General features: G+C 41.3%; 3 protein-coding genes across 13 annotated transcripts in view; 2 read left to right on the top strand and 1 right to left on the bottom strand.

The window, feature by feature from the left end:
* The window catches only part of COL12A1 (collagen type XII alpha 1 chain), a 1,021,934-nt gene that overhangs the window by 282,018 nt on the left and 723,901 nt on the right, over positions 1-16,015 (top strand). The gene's annotated exons all lie outside the window — the stretch shown is intronic.
* LOC126952142 (cytochrome c oxidase subunit 7A2, mitochondrial) overlaps positions 1-16,015 on the top strand; it is a 1,153,643-nt gene that overhangs the window by 574,281 nt on the left and 563,347 nt on the right. The gene's annotated exons all lie outside the window — the stretch shown is intronic.
* MYO6 (myosin VI) overlaps positions 1-16,015 on the bottom strand; it is a 161,674-nt gene that overhangs the window by 94,599 nt on the left and 51,060 nt on the right. The window contains exon 2 of one of the 10 annotated variants that reach the window (XM_050786475.1): positions 1,708-1,801. The exons of the other annotated variants lie outside the window; for them this stretch is intronic. The gene's annotated coding sequence lies outside the window, so the exon portion shown is untranslated. The remainder of the gene's footprint in view (positions 1-1,707; positions 1,802-16,015) is intronic. 10 annotated transcript variants of the gene reach the window in all.

Raw genomic sequence — 16,015 nt, 5'->3', positions numbered from 1 at the left:
TCTAATAGGTGTAATATAATTATTATGTTATTATTGCCATGGTCTACCACTCCAGCTTGCTCTTCCCTATATCAGTAAAGGCACTAACAACACTCATTCTAATCAAATCCGAAATCATCCCCAATCCTTGAGCTCCTTCCAAATTCATATCACTTCCTTAATGTTGTCAGCTTTACCTCCAAAAGGCATCACAAATCCACCTCCTTCTCTGCATCTCCTCTACCATCCTAGTTCAAATGAACATCACCTTTTACCCGGACTTCTGTAATCAACTCTACTCGTGCCACTTCATACATATCACTAGTAATCCTACCAAAAGGTAAATCTAATCATTTAATTTGTTTCATCAGGACTTGGACTACTCCTCTCTGTGTCCTTAAGGCCCAGCACACAGTAAGCAACTCAATATTCACTGGTAAATGAATGAATTGTTCACACAGTTTGGGAAGAGTAAAAGTAGGTGTAGACTTAGAAGAGTTGAAATATCATTTTCTTTTTTTTTTTTTTTTTTTTTTTTTTTTTTTTTTTTTTTTTGAGACTGGGTCTCTCTGTCACCCAGGCTATAGTGCAGTGGTACAGTGATGCAATCATGGCTCACTGCAACCTTGACCTCCCACGTTCAAGACATTCTCCTAGTTCAGCTTCCCAACTAGCTGGGACCACAGGTGCATGCAGCTAATTTTTGTAATTTTTATTTTTTTTATATACGAGGTCTCATTGTGTTGCCCAGGGAGGCCTCGAACTCCTGGGCTCAAGCAATCAACCTGCCTCAACCATACAAAGTGCTGGAATGACAGGCCTGAGCCACTGGGCTCAACCTGAAATATCTTCAAATCCTAGGCTCAGCCAGGCACAGTGGCTCACACTTGTAGTCAAAACACTTTAGGGGAAGGAGACAGAGCAAGATGGCTTAATAGAAGGCTCCAGCAATCATTTCCCCTTCAGGAACACCAAATTTAACAACTATTCACCCAAAAAAAGGCATCTGCATAAGAACAAAAAATCAGGTGAGCAATGTACCTGTTAAAACCAGTCCCCGGTTTTAACATCACATCAAAGAAAAAGGCACTGGAGAGGGTAGCAAAAACAGTCTTCAACTCTCAGCACCACCCTCTCTCTCCCTACCCCTTGGTAGCAGCAATGGTGGTGTGGTGAGAGAATCTACAGGCTTGTGGGAGGGAGAGTTCACAGAGCATTGAGAGAAGCCCTAGCCAGAGGCAAATAGTTCATCTCAGTAAGCCCCACTGCAGGCTAAATTGCTCTGGGATCCTAAATAAACTTGAAAAGCATTCTAGACCACAAGGACTGCATTTTCTGGGCAAGTCCTGGTGCTATGATAGGCTCAGAGCCACTGGGTTTGGGGAGCGTGTGACCTAGTGAGAACACTAGCTGGGTGGCCAGGAGTGCAGCTCAGAGCTCTGTTAAAGACTCCTCCCCTCCACTTCAGAGGAGAAGAGGGAAGGGTAAAGCGGACTTTGTCTTGCAACCTGGATACCAACCAACTCAGTCATAGCAGAATAGAGAACAGGGCAGGTCCTGAGGCCCCCATTCCAGGCCCTAGTTCCCAGGCATTTCTAAACACACCCTAGGCAGAAGATAACTCACTGATTTGAAGGGAAGAACCCAGTCCCAGCAGAATTCATCACCTGCTGACTAAAGAGCCCCTGGGGCCTAAACAGTCAGCAGTGGTAGCCAGGCAATACTCACCATGGGTCACAGGTGAGACTGAGAGCTACGCTGGCTTCAGATGTGACCCAGCACATTCCCAGCTGTGGTGTCCATGGGGTGAGATTGCCTCTGACTGAGGAAAGGAAAAGGAACAGTAAGGGGGACTTTCTCTGGCAGCCTGGGTACCAGCTCAGCCAGAGTGGGTTAACGAGCACCAAGCAGGCTCCTGGGGTCCCTGATCCCCGTCCTTGACTCTTGGGTGGCATTTCCAGATGTGCCCTGGGCCAGAGGGGAGGCCACTGTTCTAAAGGGGGAGACTGAGGACTGGTAGCATGCACCACGAACTGACTGAAGAACTCTTGGGCCTTGAGTGAACATTTTGGCAGTAGCCAGGCTGTACTTGCCATGGGCCTGGAATGGTGGTGGCCATGGAGAGAGACTCTTTGCTTGAGGAAAGAGGAGAAAGAGTGGGAAGAACTTTGTCTGTGGCTTGGGTGCCAGCTCAGCTTCAGAGAATACAGCAGCAGGTAGATTTCTAAGGTTCCTGACGCCAGGCCCTGCCTCCCAGGTGGCATCAATCCAAAAGAAAAGGACATTAATGAGCAACAAGAAATCATCTGAAGGTACAAAACTCACTGGTAATAGTTAAGTACACAGAATATTCTAAAACTGTAATTATAAAACCATTTAATACAACTACTATGGAGAACAGTTTGGAGGTTCCTCAAAAAACTAAAAATATGAAGACCATATGATCCAGCAATCCTACTGTTAGGAATATACTCAAGAGAAAGGAATCAGTATATTGAAGAGATATCTGCACTTCCATTTTTACTGCAGCACTATTCTCAATAGCCAAGATCTGGAAGCAACCCAAGTGCCCATGAGCAGAAGAATGGATAAAGAAAACATGGTACATATATACAATGGAGTATTATTCAGTCATGAAAAAGAAAGATCCTGTCATTTACAACAACATGGGTGGAACTGGAGGTCATTACGTTAAATGAAACAAGCCAGGCGGAGAAAGGAAAACTTCACATGTTCTCACTATCTGCGGGAGCTAAAAAAAAAAAAAAAAAAAAAAAAGGAAACAATTGAACTCATGAAGACAGGGAGTAGAATGATAATTGAGGCTGGGAAGGTAGTGGGGTGGGGAGTAGGGATGGTTAATGGGTACAAAAATATAGTTAGAATGAATAAGATCTAGTATTTGATAGCACAAAAGGGTGACTAGTCAATAGTAACTTACTGTCATTTAAAAATAACTAAAATAGTACAATTGGATTGTTTGTGGCACAAAGAAAGAATAAATCCTTGAGTTGCTGGGTACTTCATTTACCACAATGTGACTATGGCACACTGTACACCTGTATCAAAATATCTCGTGTACCCCATAATATATATACCTACTATGTATCAACACACACAAAAAATTTAATTTTTAAAAAAAGCACTTTGGAGAAGCCGAAGTGGGAGGATCACTTGATCCTAGGAGTTCAAGACCAGCCTGAACAACACACCAAGACTTCACCTATACAAAAATCAAAAATTTTAAATATCAGCCCGGAATGATGGCATAGCCCTGTAGTCCTGGCTACTCAGGAGGCTGAGGCAGGAACATGACTTGAATCCAGTTCAAAGTTGCAGTAAGCTATCATTGTGCCACTGCACTCCAGCCTGGGAGACAGAGTAAGACCCTGTCTCTGGAAAAAAAAAAAAAAAAAAAAAAAAAAACCTAGGCTTGAAACTCAGCTCCACCACTTTCTGACAAGCTCTTAAGCAAGTTATTTAACCTCTTCGATTTTTATCTTTGTCCTTATCCATACGGTGGGATATCACTTACCTTTCAGAATTGCTGCGAGGATTAAGTGACAAAACTGAGATCACTGTTCTACTGGCACCCAATAGATACTAGTCACACCCCTCCCCCTTTCCCCTTTCCTTCCCCACTATATCCCTTGTTTGAAGCCACCAGTGAGTTTCAAGACAATAGTTGTGGTCATTTTAAACACAAAGAGAAATTACAGAATAGACAAGAGGGATCATTTAGGAAAAATCACCTGATGTCACTGTGTGTAAAATTTGTGACAGTGAAAAAAAAGAAAAGAAAAATCACAGCAAAGCAAAACTCCCAAAGTCCAAAAAAGAATGGCAAATTAAACTTCAAACTACTTTCCTATTTTCAACTGTTAACTATGACTTCCCAGTTAAGGTAACAAATTTAAAGGCACACAGCTAACGATGCTCCTTCATCAAAGCCCTCTTTCTACAGTACAGGGATTCTTTACAAATACATCAGCCCATGAGGATGGAGAGAAGCAAAAAGCAGAAAACAGAAGCATTTTCTAATTTGGAAAGCAAATGGTTGAGAGGCAACCAACAGCAACCACAAAAGAGCTGAATTCCAAGGCATGAATTTGAAAATATGAAAACCAACCCAAATTATACTACAGAATCCTCAAAAGATACAAGAAATTCAGTACAAGGTTCCAGAACAAGGGTGAAATCTAAAATAAGGAAAACTAGGTGAAAGTTGTTTGAGAAAGAGATTTCCTAACACCAGCCACACAAACGCCATATTAATGGACAAACTGACCCCCCCACCCCGCCCAATCCCCACCACCCCCACCAAGAAAAGTCTAGAGCCTATTCTCTGGAGAAGACTCTGGAATGAGAAACACTAAAAAAAATCATGGGTATGCCAAAAAAAACAAAAACAAAAAAACTGCTTAGGCGATAGGATCTCACTTTTTCGCCCAGGCTGGAGTGCAATGGTACAATCACGGCTCACTGCAGCCTCGAACTCCTGGACTCAGGCAATCCTCCCACCTCAGCCTTCTGAGTAACTGGGATTACAGGCAAAGCCATTGCCCCTGGCCGAGACTCTCTCCTTGACCAACCAACTTTAATTAGGCTCCTCTGAAACCTCTCCTCAACAAGGCCTCAACCTTGGCCTTAACTCCGTTCTATCCCTGCCAGGCCTGCACAGCCCAGTTTTAGCAAGAATCCTGCTAAATCAATTCAGAAACATTCCCCAACCCTTGACACTTGATCCAATTCCAATCCCCCACCTTTCACATCATAAACCAAAAATAAAATCCTAAGCCCCTAACCAACTGAATGGGGATCCCTCTAGGACGGGGGAAACCCAGAGGAACTTGAAAAACTGAATTCCCAGCCAAGACAGGAAGGGAGGTCAGACATGCCTCATTATACCCCCCTCCCTTTTGGAATTTAGGCACAACTGACCAATATTAACATTAAAATCGAGATCATAAGACTCACAAAACAGATGCTTTGCAGCAATAAGACACATTTCAACCTGACTCTGGTACAGTATCCACATGCCAGACAGCAGACCCTGAAGGGAATAAAAATATTTTACCCCAAAATATATTTGACGTATTTTGAAATGGCCCTACAAAGCCGTCTTCTGTGGGGGAAATTTGCATCTGCAGAGAATTTCATAGTAATTAACGCAGCCAGGCATTTCCAGGATGGATCTGGGCGAGATTAACTAAGTCTGACATCTTTTAAGGTCTGAAAAGAGACATTTACCATCATTCTCTCTGTAGCCTGCTACCTTTAGCTTCCCTACATAACAAGAACCTCAACATCTACGGATCTTTTTTTTTTTTTTTTTTTTTTTTTTTCTGAGTCAGTCTCACTCTGTTGCCCAGGCTGCAGGGCAATGGGGTAATCTGGGCTCACTGCAACCTCCGCCTCCAGGGTTCAACCAATTCTCCTGCCTCGGCCTCTGGAGTAGCTGGGATTACAGTCACCTGCCACCACGTCCAGCTAATTTTTGCTTTTCTTCTTTTCTTTTTTTTTTGTTTTAGTAGAGACAAGGTTTCACCATGTTAGCCAGGCTGGTCTCGAACTCCTGACCTTAAGTGATCCACCTGGTTCGGCCTCCCAAAGTGCTAGGATTCACAAGCCTCAGCCAGCGTGCCCGACTGACGTCCCTCTTATCTTAACTCGAGCATTTCTTTCTACTGACTTCGAGTCTTTAGACAAAGCTTAACTCTTTCAACTGCCGATGAGAAAATCTCTGAATCCACCTAGGACCCATAAGCTCCCCATTCCGCCGTCCCCCAACTTCAAGATTTCCCAGTTTTCAGGCAGAACCAACATACACCTTCCATGTATTATGTCTTCGCCTGTAATTCCTGCCTTCCTAAAATGTATAAAACCAAATTGTAACCCAACCACCTCACACACACTTTCTCAGAACTTCTTGAGACTGTTCATCGGGCCATAGTCACTCATACTGGCTCCGAATAAACCTCTTTAAATATTTTACAGTTTGCTTTTTCCATTAACACTCTAAAGTCCCTGACCTGACCTCAGTAAAAATCCTGTTAAGTCAGTTTGGCAAGACTTTCCATGCCCTTGATGTCTTCATGAATAATTTTCCATCCACTGATCCACTCGCTCTATTCCTTGGCTGTAAATCCTGTGAAAAGAAAAAATTCTCGGAACCCCAACACTAAGCCAAGGAAAAAGTCAAGCTGGGGACTATGTCAGGCAGGCCTACCTCCCATTTTATTCCTAAACAAGAGAGCTACAAAGATTTTTTTTTTAAAGCTACATACCTCCCTCACAATTTGCCCACAAGGAAACTCCTTGTGGATGAAGGACAGCCAGAACTCAAAGTCATCCCGCTGAGGCTCATGTGAGACAAACGCACATCTCATTGCTTTTTCTACCATATTGTTTCACTAAGCCAGACTAAGGCATAAGATTATTTCCTCTACCCTCCTCTCACATATAAATTGTGTACTCTGTGAAAGGTTAATCAGAGACTCAAAATAATGCAACAGTTTGTCTCTTTTCTACCTAAGATTTGGAAGTCCCCTCCCCCTGCCTCAAGTTTATCCGCCTTTCTGGACGAAATCAATGTACATCTTACACAAATTAATTGATGTCTCATGTCTACCTAAAATACATAAAACCAAGCTGTGCCCTGACCACCTTGGGTACATGTCCTCAGAACCTCCCGTGGCTGTGTCACAGGTGCATCCTTAACGTTGGCAAAATAAACTTTCTAAATTGGTTGAGACCTGTCTCAGATATTCTGGGTTCACAATCCCCAGCTGTCTTTGCCATATTCAGGACTTGAGGCCCATCTCTCCCCCGCTACTGCAATACCCCTTGATAAGAACTGAAAGTACTGCTATGGACTGAATTTTGTTCCCCCCAAATTCATATGTTTAAGCCTTAACCCTCAATGTCTCTGCATTTGGAGACAGGGCTTTTAGGAGGTAATTAAGATTAAATGAGGTCGGAAGGGTAGGGTTCTAATCAGATAGGATTGGTGGCCATATAATAAGAGGAAGAGAGAGAAATAGATCTCTCTCCAAGTACATGCACCATGGAAAGGCCAAGTGAACACGCAGAGAAAAGGCAGCCACCTAGAAGCCAGGAAAAGTGCTCTTATCAAAACTCAACCGCGATGACACACTGACCTCAGATATCCAGGTTACAAAACTGTGAAAAAAAATTTCTGTTGTTAGAATACAAATGTTTGTGGTATTTTGTTACGGCAGCCTGAGCAGTCTACACTTCTATCAGACTAATACCACCCCTACCGCAAGAGTCTTGAATAAAGTATTCCTTGCTGTTTTAACAAGGGTCAGAATAATTTTTCTTTAACAACATAATAATAGAAATGAAATATTCACTAGAAGCTATAGAAGATAAAGACAAGGGAATCTTTCAGAGAGTTAAAATAAAATGAAAGAGACAGAATGAGAGGCATGTGAACCAGAGCAACTCCATCTTGAATAGGAGGTGGGTAAAATAAGGCTAAAACGTACTGGGTTTTAGACATTTAAGGCATCCTAAGTCACAGGATGAGAGAGGAGGTCAGCACAAGACACAAGTCATAAAGACCCTGCTGATGAAACAGGCAATAGTAAAGCAGCTGGCTAAAACCCATCAAAACCAAGATGGCAACAAGAGAGACCTCTGGTAGTATAATCAAGAAGTAAACATAAAAATGGGCAACCAGCAGCCTTCGGGGCTACTCCGTCTGTGGAGCAGCTATTCTTTATTCCCTTACTTTCTAAATAAACTTCCCTTCACTTTATGGACTCGTCTGAAATTCTTTCTTGCGTGAGATTCAAGACCCCTCTCTCTTGGGGTCTGGATCAGGACCCCTTTCCTGTAACAATAGAAAATTGGGGGATAAGAGAAAAAGGAAAATAAAATGTGAACATGAGACTAGTAAAAATAATCCAGCACCAAAATACCAGGAAAAAAAAATCCCTCCACACGCCCACTCCCCAAAAAGAGAGGAAGAAGGCTTTGAAATATCCAAAGAAAATACACCAGAACCAAAAGACATGATTTACTAGCGTCTAGTCAAAATTTCCAGGGAGCCCTCAACAATGTACTAGAAAACAGACACACAGAGACACCACTGTCAAATTTCAGAACACCAGAAATAAATAAAATGTGTAACATATTTCCAGAGAGATTAGTAAGAAGAAAAAAGAACGGGTCCTTCTAAGGATCATTAATCACAATGGATTCAACAGCACTCAAAGCAGTAAGTAAATAAAACAATGTTTTTAAAATTCTAAAGGAAAGTTAATTCTAACCTAGAACTCTACTATACAGAGGCAAACTCCCAGTCCAGACTGGAATAATATGATCCAAGAGACAGCCACATTGAGCACTGTCATCAAAGACAGTCACTGCCCAAGTGACTGTGGCCCAGTTCAGTTTTTTATCTGTGGAGACCCTAACCCAGCGGTGCTAGAGGAATTAAAGACACACACACAGAAATACAGAGGTGTGAAGTGGGAAATCAGGGGTCTCACAGGCTTCAGAGCTGAGAGCCCAGAACAGAGATTTACCCACGTATTTATTAACAGCAAGTCAGTCATTAGCATTGTTTCTATAGATAAGGATTAACTAAAAGTATCCCTTATGGGAAACGAAGGGATGGGCCGAAATAAAGGGGTGGGTCTGGCTAGGTTATCTGCAGCAGGAACATGTCCTTATGGCACAGATCGCTCATGCTATTGTTTGTGGCTTAAGAATGCCTTTAAGCGGTTTTCCGCCCTGGGCAGGCCAGGTGTTCCTTGCCCTCATTCCAGTAAATCCACAACCTTCCAGCATGGGCATTATGGCCATCATGAACACGTCACAGTGCTGCAGAGATTTTGTTTATGGCCAGTTTTGGGGCCAGTTTATGGCTAGATTTTTGGGGGGCTTGTTCCCAACAATCTGAACATGTCTTATTCTATGTGATAATGATGTACTTCTGCCTGGAAGAAGCCATGGACACTCACTTCCCCCTTCTATTAATTTTTTTTTTTTTTTTTTTTTTTTAATGAGACAGAGTCTTGCTCTGTTGCCCAGGCTGGAGTGCAGTGGCATGATCTCAGCTCAGTGCAACCTCTGCCTCCCAGTTTCAAGCAATTCTCATGCCTCAGCCTCCCAAATGGTTGGGAACTACAAGCATGTGCCACCACATCCAGCTAATCTTTTTGTATTTTTAGTAGAGGAGAGGTTTTGCCATGTTGCCCAGGCTTAAATTAAGTATTACTTTGTATCTAGTGCAAGGTTTTCACTAGAATAAACCTCTTTTTTTAATGTCTTCATTTAATTGTTTTTGGAATCCTAAATATTTAAACACAAATTATCCTTCATTAATGAAATCTGATTTATTCATCCCACCAAAGGTGACAAAATTCTTTCAGATATGTTAATATCTGTTCCCAGAAAATCCATGTGGTCAATATTCATTCTAACTAAACATGTTTGGGTATGAAGAGTACCTAAAAAGACACTCACTATAAGGGAAATTTTTAAAAGACAGTCTCAATTCCCAGTGCTATTGTACTAAAAGTCTTAAACACATTCTAACTTTCTAACTACATATACTTCGCACGAATACTAAAAGAAAAAAATAATAATTATTGGGGTTAAGGAAATTTTAAATCTTGGAAATTCCTACTGTTATTCTAAGAGAGATGATTCCCCATCATTAACTGAAAATTATCTTACTTTTAGTACTTCATTGACAATTGATATGTATTTTTAATGTAAATGCTGTGGTAATGTGTAGAAGTAATCCACAGAAGCACTATGTAATCCACAGAAGGCAATCCGTGGCCTTTCAAGGCTACTACACTAATTTTTCATTTTTTCTGTATCAAAATGTTAAAAACATTCACCAGGAGGCTCCCTGGGGAGCAAACTTACTGCAGGCGAGAGTAACAAAAACATACACAACCATATTCTCTTTTATCTGCATCTCCAATAACTCCAGTAACACCTATGTATTAAATACTACAGGCAGAATAGGCAGATTCATATCACAAAATATGAGCCGTTGCCTGCCACGTCACCATTATCTTCAAAAGTTACCCTTTTAGAAATATAGTTAGGTTAAGGCCGGGCACCGTGGTTCGCACCTCCCAACACTTTGGGAGGCCAAGGCAGGCAAATCACTTGAGGTCAGGAGTTCGAGACTAGCCTGGCTAACATGGTGAAACCCCATTGCTACTAAAAATACAAAAATTAGCTGGGCATTCTGGCCGCACCTGTAATCCCAGCTACTTGGGCAGCTCAGGCACAAGAATCACTTGAACCCAGGAGGCAGAGCTTGCAGTGAGCCAAGATCATGCCACTGCACTCCAGCCTGGGTTGACAGAGTGAGACCCTGTCTGGAAAGAAAAAAAAAAAAAAATTATATATTTATGTTAGGGTATTAGACATTAAGTACCAGCTAAAAGTAATTTGGGTTTTGGCTGTAAGTGCTAGAATAAGATATCAAAAAGGAGAAAGCATATGGCAAACAGAACCCTTCCAAGACTGCCTTACAGAGTCATTTATTCTGTTAACTATTATTTATTTAGCCACCTACCATGTACCACATACTGCCAGGTGTTGGGGGTATAAAGATGAGCAAAAAGAGACAAGGTATCGGGCCTCAGGGAGCCTTCTATCTATTAGGAAAACAATCAATTAGAATAGAAGAGTAAACAGAATTGGCAAAATCCCTGCCCTCAGGGATCTTAAATTCCAGTGGAGGGGAGTATGAAGGGGTAGGGTAGATATATCAAGTTAGCCTTTTAAAAAGATTACTCTTTCATCTGGCCAAGCCCTGGCCTTGCTGATCAAAACAATGTTATGTGCACCTTTGGCACACAAGTTTTAAACTGGCAACTCCTCTCACCTCTATCAGTGTATCCTAAGGCTATTAGCTTCCCTGGTATCCAGATACTGTGAGAAAATGGGGCACCAGGTAACAGCTGGCTGTGGCTAGTGAGTTTTGTGTGTACCTAGCACAATCTTTTATCAAGCATTTTGGTTCCTGAACCAAAGTTCAGGAATTGAATCATTCTCAAAAACATTTCAGCAGGGTTCCCTTTAGTCACTAAATTACCTTGAAAAGGCCCAAGGTGGGAGGATTGCTTGAGTCCAAGAGGCCACTCTGGGCAACATAGTGAGACCTTGTCTCTATCAAAAGTACGAACATTAGTCGGGCATGACAGTACACACCTGTAGTCACAGCTACTTAAGAGGCTGAAGCGAACGAATAGCTTCAGCCCAGGTGGCCAAGGCTGCAGTGAGCCATGATCGCGCCATTGCACTCCAGCCTGGGTGACAGAGCAAGACCCTGTGTCAAAAATCAAAATCAAAAACCAAAAAGAAAAAGCCTCCCTGGAAAATTAATCCAAGTTAATCTTCAGCTAGTTGCACAAAATTTGGATATTTTATTGCTATAATACAGTATTAATTGAACATAAGTACTGAAACTTATTGTGAATATCTTGGTTTTATCAGCAATAAACTTTTATTAACAATGGAAGGAAAACACCCATCACTAAGTCCAAACTCAGGACAAAGAAGAAAATATCTGAACATTAACAATATCTAAAAATTAACTATCACAATTTAATTAAGAAGTAATTTTGATATTTATTTTCAATGAATATTTACTGAGTACCTGCTATGTGCCAGGCACTGCTTTAGGCTGAGATACTGATGACAAAATATGCAGATCAATTGTTTTTCAAAATAAGACTGTCTATTCCAGCTATGACACCCCTTCTGAAAGTCTAGTTAATCACGGCCCTGGTCCTGATGTATGACCTTTTTACAAAGTGACTTCCAAGTATAACCTAAGAAACTCCAATGCAGCAATCAATGCTTAAAGCTAAGTCCGCTATCACTTGATTCTTAGAAACAGCAACCACCACCACTAACTTAACTGATATAGCTAAGATTAATGTGCTAACAAAAAAAAAAGAGGATTAAAAAAATAAAAGCAAGTATGTCATTAATAAGCTTACTATGAAATATTTTAAAATACATGATTTGGAAACTGATACCAGGAAAATTACTATAAATACTATACAATCTGAATTGTGAGAACTGATTATATAATATATATAATGATTATATAATGTTTTTACAGATTTTCAGAGAAGAAATCATAAACTATATTTCAAATATAAACGCCTACATAAATTACCATCACAAGACAGATTTGGATTTAGACATAATTCATATAATATATGTAATCTTTATCACAATACTATGGACAAAAAGCAGACTTTTTCAGAAAAAGCCCTATATTTTTAAGAGACTAAACATTCCAGTTTACCTAGATACTAAAAATTTCTTTCACAGATGTTAAAGTATCAGAATATAATAGCAAGATATTCATCCCAAGTGATTTAAATATTCCATATGCAGTGACTAATCTTGTTTATTATCCAATGATACACCCAGAAGTTACCTAGTTTTGTAATTTGTGCTAGGTTTAAGAGTTTTTTCCACCAGGTGCAGTGGCTCATGCCTGTAATCCCAGAACTTTGGGAGGCCAAGGTGGAGAGATTGCTTGAGCCCAAGAGTTCAAGACTAGCCTGGGCAACAAAGTGAGACCCCTGTCTCTACAAAAAAATACAAAAACTAGCTGGGTGAAGTGCTGCATGCCTGTGGTCCCAGCTGGCGTGGCTGGGAGGCTGAAGTGGAAGGATCACTTCAGCCTGGGAGGTTGAGGCTAGTGAGTCATGATCACGCCACTATACTCCAGCCTGGGTGACAGAGCGAGAGACTGTCTTTTTTTTCAATGAGACTGAGTCTCTCGCTCTGTCACCCAGACTAGAGTCCAGTGGCGTGGTCCCGGCGCACTGCAACCTCCGTCTCCTGGGTTCAAGCAATTCTCTTGACTCAGCCTCCGAAGTAGCTGGGATTACAGGCACGTGCTACCACACCCAGCTAATTTTTATATTTTTAGTAGAGACAGGGTTTCACCATGTTGGCCAGGCTGGACTCAAACTCCTGACCTCAGATGATCCGCCTACCTCGGCCTCCCAAAGTGCTAGGATTACAGGCACGAGCCACCATGCCCAGCCAAAAAAATAGTTTTAAAAGGTAAACATGCTTTATACAGGAAGCTAATTTTGTCTTCTGGTTAGTAGTGCATTTAAATGACTCACTGAGAATCAGAGAGACAATCAAAAGAACTGGAATTTTTCATTTCTTGAATCAATTATAAAATATATTATTCTTTCTTAACTGATATAAAAATTATGCAGTAAGTATATTCAGATATTCTATAAGATGAGAGTCAAAAATTTTTTTTTTGAGAGGAAGTCTTGCTCTGTCACCCAGGCTGGAGTGCAATGGTGTGATCTCAGCTCACTGCAACCTCCACCTTCCAGGTTCAAGTGATTCTCCTGCCTCAGCCTCCTGAGTAGCTGGGATTACAGGCGCCCACCACCACACCCAGCTAATTTTTGTATTTTTAGTAGAGACGGGGTTTCACCAGGTTGACCAGGCTGGTGTTGAACTCCTGACCTCAGGTGATCCACTCGCCTTGGCCTCCCAAAGTGCTGGGATTACAGGCGTGAGCCACTTGCCCAGCCCTCAAATTATTTTTCCAAATGTCCAAGGGCCACTTTAACTTCCAACCCCACTCCACAACATGCTTTGAAGACAGTATTCTACTAAAGTATCTCTGAAAATGCAAATACAAGTTTTCTCATTAAAAAAAAATTTTAAGCTCTTGCCATCACCTCTACATATCAATGTGCATCTGTACCCATACAGTCTTCCTTTCATCCTGTTACTAAGTCCATATTATTCTTACCCCATCTAAAACCAGTCACTACTCACCCACCAGATCCTATTCCTTCTTAAGCCATGCAACAACAACCCCTCCTCTCCTCTCCTCTCTCCTCCTCCTCTCGCCCCTCTCTTTCGCTCTTCTCCCCCCCTTCCCCTCCTCCCTTCTGTGAAGCGCCTTGTGAAGAAGGTGCTTGCTTCCCCTTCGCTTTCTGCCATGATTGTAAATTTCCTGACACCTACCCAGCCATACAAAACCGTGAGTCAATTAAACCTCTTTCCTTTATAAATGACCCAGTCTCAGGGAAGTTCTTTACAGCAGTGTGAAAACAAAGTAATACACCTAGTTTTAGGGCTTTAAACATTATCCATATGGCTAATGATGGCATCAATGTTATTAATATGCTAATAACATCCCATGTGGCCAGGCACGGCGGCTCACACACCTGTAATGTCAGCACTCTGGAAGGCAGAGGCAAGTGGATAACTTGAGCTCAGGAGTTCGAGACCAACCTGGCCAACATGGAGAAATCCCATCTCTACTAAAAATGCAAAAATTATCCCGGTACGGTGGCGCGCACCTGTAATTCCAGCTATTCAGGTGGCTGACACACGAGAACTCTTGAACCTGGGGACGGAGATTGTAGTGAGTCAAGATTGTGCCACTACTGCACTTCAGCCTTGGTAACGGAGTGAGACCTTGTCTCAAAAAAATAGTAATAATAATGCCCCATTTTCTATCTCTAACTGATACCTCTCTCCTAACTCCAGACATCTAGAGCTCATAGCCTATTCAATATCACTACTTAGGAAATGAACAGCCATCTCAAACTTTTCATATCCTAAACTGACCTCCTATCTCCCCGTTTAAATTTGTTTCTTTCACAATTATCTTCTTCTTATTAAATGACAATTTCTTTTTCTTTTTTTGAGACAGGGTCTCACTCTGTCACCCAGGCTGGGTGTTACTCCAGTAAGAAATCTGATACCTTGGCCTACTTCAGCTTAATCACAGCAAATATAAACCTTCCATCAGGCTTTGTGAAATACTGAAAATACATTAAGGACATCCGCTTGTACGGCCCTTGAGATAGAAGCCTTGGTACTTCTCAGCAGCTCCCAGGTCCCATCTCCTCTTAATTATGTTAGGGAACACACTGTATGGTGCTTCTGAGTGATTATGTTGACTCATTTACCTTTGTTCAGCCACATAACCAATTTTGAAATTTCTTTTGTGAAAGTAAGGGCTCACTCTTACGACAGGACTGTTTGGGGAGAGTAGAGTGTGGAGGGGGGTTGAACCATAAAGTGAAATTATTACAAATGCATTCTACAAACATTTATTGAATTCCCAATATGTGTCAGGCATAGTACCAGAAAAAAAATTAGTATTTTTCATCCTAAACAAAAAACAAAAGCACATTCTTTCTAAATAAAAAACAAAAGCACACACAGAAATAAGATCCTAGAAACTCCTAAAATTATAAAGTTACCACCATTGTCATTAAAAGAATTGGAATTAATTATTGGGGGAAGGGGAATAACTAAAGTGATAATATCCCAGGTACTCAAATGCCTGGGGAAAAGCAGGAAATACTCAGAGAAGCAGTGCTATGCTTCTATCCAAAAGCACTATAGCATGGGTAAAGTTAGCCTACACCTACTTTCTCCTTCCTCATCTTCTCCCCATTTGAGAACGCTAACTTAGGCCCAAAAAAACAGGCAAAAATCAAGAAATAAGAGCTATCTTGTTTCATTTCATTCCTTGAAATGTAGGTTCAAACTCTAGCCTACATACAAACCCTACCTTGTAGTAAGTAAATTCACACTGAAAAAAAGAAAGCAAGTATTTTCTTGCTTTACAAACAAGTCTATATTTGCTTGCCTTATTGACTCCCTAGGGCTAATACTTTTTAAATATTAATTTTTAAATTTCAAATGTTGATGATAAATTACAAAAATGAGACGCTCTTGCCTATAAACATGTTTGTTCTCCCTTAACCTAGGTGTGCCACATAAAGAAAGGACCAAAGTAAAATACTTTTTTTTTTTTTTTTTGAGACAGTTTTGCTCTTGTCACCCAGGGTGGAGTGCTATGGTAAGATCGAATCACCGCAACCTCCACCTCTTGGATTCAAGCGATTCTCCTGCCTCAGCCTCCGTAGTAGCTGGGATTACAGGGGCCCGCCACCACACCTGGCTAGTTTTCGTATTTTTAGTAGAGATGGGGTTTCACCATGTTGGCCAGGCT

Source organism: Macaca thibetana, chromosome 4, assembly GCF_024542745.1.
Source record: "Macaca thibetana thibetana isolate TM-01 chromosome 4, ASM2454274v1, whole genome shotgun sequence".
Classification (NCBI taxonomy): Eukaryota; Metazoa; Chordata; class Mammalia; order Primates; family Cercopithecidae; genus Macaca; species Macaca thibetana.
The sequence above is the reverse complement of the archived record's forward strand: the minus strand, read 5'-3'. Positions and strand labels throughout refer to the sequence as shown.